Here is a 3593-nt window from a genome sequence, read left to right on the forward strand (position 1 = left end):
AAGCTCAATTTGTTTACACAAAGAGCATCGCTTCATACGCCACTGGTAATTTGTATATCACTTCCCAATATGCTCAAACCAAGATAGACAGAGAAAGAAAGAGTGTGGGAAGTGAAATTATTTGATGTTATTATAGATAGACGAGTTTTTATTCTGAAACTTTCAGAACTCGTCTAACTATAACCAATACCAATAATTTAAGTCCCCTTCTCTTTTTCTCTCGCACTCTATACATACATACATAGAGAGAGAGAAAAAAAAGAGGGAAAGAAAGAGAGAGCAAAAAAAGGTGTTAATTTCATTACAGTGGTCTTCCAATAGTCGTAGCAAGAGAAATTTTGTTTTGAATGTTTTATAGGGGGGGGGGAAGATATGCATATATATATATATATATATATATATATATATATATATAATCTTCGTAAAACTAAACGATACTGTTACGAAAAAGTTTCTTCCTTAGAGCGACTTTTCTGTGAACATAATGCCACAGGTTTTTTTTTTTTTTTTTTTTTTTTTTTACACAGTGATCACCACTTATCAAGACCCGGAAGCCACTCAGGGATAAGGGTTATTCCAAGTACATTACGTTAGCGTGGAGATTTGATGAAGTGTTTACTTAAGGGGGGCGGTTCATTAGGAATTTGTTAACATTGGACTTGAACACATCCAAGTTGTAGTCTGGTGGGAAGCAGGCAGACGGAACAGAATTTTTCTTGTGTCACCTTCTTAAATAATCGAATTTTGACCAATCACCACCATCAATACCGATAATTACAGTGTTGTCTCGCCGTCCACCTGAAACTATTTCATGGCTTATCCTTGAATGCATTATGGACCTTGATTTCTAAAAAAATACATATATCTATAGTAGCGGAGAGGGGACGCCCGGCTTTGTCCCGTCCTAAAATACGCTTAACTATTATATTTTCATTCATCCAGATTTCGTATAATATTATTATAGAGTTGTGATTGCAAAAAAAAAAAAAATGTGGGGGGATATGGGCCCCAAATTATTGGATTTTTATAGACTGTTCTTTTATCTGTTTTGAGTCGCTTAAAAAATTTTAAGGGATAAAAAAAAGGAACAAAATTTAAAAAAAAATCGTTTTGTACGTTTATGTTAGTTTATTTTTAATCAGTTTATATGCGTATCACCTTGGTACAGTGGTAACGTCACCAGCTTTGAATGCTACTGTTTTGCTTTCGGTTTTGATTCTAATATGTTTTCTTTTTTTACTTTTGAAATCACAACTCTATGATAATATATACGAAATCTGGACAAATTAAAATCTCATATTTAAGCGTATTTCACGACCGGGCAAAGCCGTCCTCCCTCGCGCTAGTATTTTATGAGGAATCTTCTAGAGTTAAAATCGATTGAGAAATGCACGTTTTGTATTGAGAAATATGTAAATATTACGTAAAGAAAAACAAATTATCCAAAATGGCCGTCTATTTTGGGCCATATTAGATAACATTATCTAATGTTTACGTATTGAAAGTGTCTATTTCTAAATATAGATGTGTATTTCTCAATAGATTTTAACTCGAAAACATTCCTTATATAATATTTAACAAAACAAAAATATTTTAATACCTACACAGAATTTTTGGTCCCCCCCAACAAAAGGAGGGTGGCCCTGCAAATTCACCCTTGGCCGTTCGTCTGTTCGCACGTTTCTCAATAACTACGCCTTGGAATTTTTTTTTTAAATTTTGCACAAACATTAAACATGATATGAGTAAAAAAAAGTAACAGAACGGATTTTCCAGGGAAAACTCCGGTCACTACCCCCCTAGGGGTGCCTTTCAGGTTAAAATGGCTAAAATTAACACTTTTGTACTTATTAAAAAGAAAATTTTGTTTGTCTATACTTCGCGATAACTCTTGGGTGTGACCCAGGGGCTCTTTTAGGGCTAATAAAAACACTATTTTGGGAAGTATTTAACCATATTTGTCCGAAATTTTCTGTGTATGTCTATTTAGTAGTTTTGCATGGTGTTGAACTCAAATTTAAATACGTTAAGGCCTTGGGGTCTTCGGGGACTAAATGAGTGGGGGGGCAAATGAAGGACTTAGTCATTTTTTTTTTTTTTTTTGCATGGTGCAGAACTCAAATTTACATATGTAGAGGCCTTACACTGTTTATTTTCACCAGGATTTAACGTCCCCTGGAAACTTTTGGGCATAAACTGGGGGGGGTGAGTAAATGCTGAACTTAGTCATTTTTATGCCTCGTTCACTGTGCACTCACGTGGGACTTGCGTGCTTCACTTGGTTTCTTGCCATTCACTCATGCCGTAATTTAGTGACTTTGTCGAAAAGAAATAAAGAAATAAATACAATAAATGTAACATGGTATTCTGAACGAGATACATAGAGAAGCCATGCAACGTCTGGTCTTTCTGCAAGTAGCTGAATCCTTTTCATCTTAGCGAAATCTAAAGATCCCGTCAGAGTGAGACGTATGGTATTACTATAGAACTAGCGGGACTCATTCATATGTAATATATTAATGTTAGCATTCATTCATATGTAATATATTAATGTTAGCATTCATTCATATGTAATATATTAATGTTAGCATTCATTCATATGTAATATATTAATGTTAGCATTCATTCATATGTAATATATTAATGTTAGCATTCATTCAATGTTAGCATTCATTCATATGTAATATATTAATGTTAGCATTCATTCATATGTATATATTAATGTTGATTCATTCATATGTAATATATTAATGTTAGCATTCATTCATATGTAAATATTAATGTTAGCATTCATTCATATGTAACATATTAATGTTAGCATTCATTCATATGTAACATATTAATGTTAGCATTCATTCATATGTAATATTAATGTTAGCATTCTGTAGATGTTCAGCGTAAATGGAGACGGCCCGATATTATTGTACCTATTTACAACGCCTCCCCACGGGACAGAGTTAGACACCAGGTCGTTTTTTAACGTGGAGAAAAGGTACAAAAATAAAAAAAATGTCTCAGTCCTGAAGGACTGCTCCTCCACCAAAAGAGAACAAGAAACGGAAGTGCAGTATCTGAAGAACAGATACTACACTTTGATCTTGCCCAAAAGGTCAAGAAGCACAAACAATTTTTATTTAGCTTTGCCTCAACACCGACACCGATATTATTGTAGCTCTTTTGTTAAAACTGCAAAAACTATTTCTCTAAACAAGCAGGGACGCCCGGCGTAGCTCCGCCGTAAAAAAAAAAGCATAAATGAGATATTTTAACTTACACAGATTTCATATATATTGCTACAAAGTCAATTTCCTAGCGATGCTTATATTAATATATAAGTTGTGATTTCAAAAGTAAAAATAACCATATGACTTGGGTGCATCAACTTGAATCGAAATCGAAACCAATCCTTATGAAGAAATATATATATTATATATGTATGTATGTATGTATGTATGTATGTATGTATGATTTGAGTTCCATCAGTTATAATCGAAACCGAAACCAAAACTTATGAAGAACTTTGGTAAATTATTGATAAAAAATAGATCATTTAAGTGTTATCAGCTATGATCGAAACCGAAACCAAAACTTAT

The 3593-nt window shown here is 33.3% G+C and overlaps 1 long non-coding RNA gene and 1 pseudogene across 1 annotated transcript in view; both read right to left on the reverse strand.

The window, feature by feature from the left end:
• The window catches only part of LOC145255815 (uncharacterized), a 225801-nt gene that overhangs the window by 132788 nt on the left and 89420 nt on the right, over positions 1–3593 (reverse strand). The gene's annotated exons all lie outside the window — the stretch shown is intronic.
• On the reverse strand, positions 2914–3122 carry LOC145255961 (U2 spliceosomal RNA; annotated as a pseudogene).

This window comes from Euprymna scolopes, chromosome 31 (genome assembly GCF_053919585.1).
Source record: "Euprymna scolopes isolate OS-2025 chromosome 31, ASM5391958v1, whole genome shotgun sequence".
Taxonomy (NCBI): Eukaryota; Metazoa; Mollusca; class Cephalopoda; order Sepiida; family Sepiolidae; genus Euprymna; species Euprymna scolopes.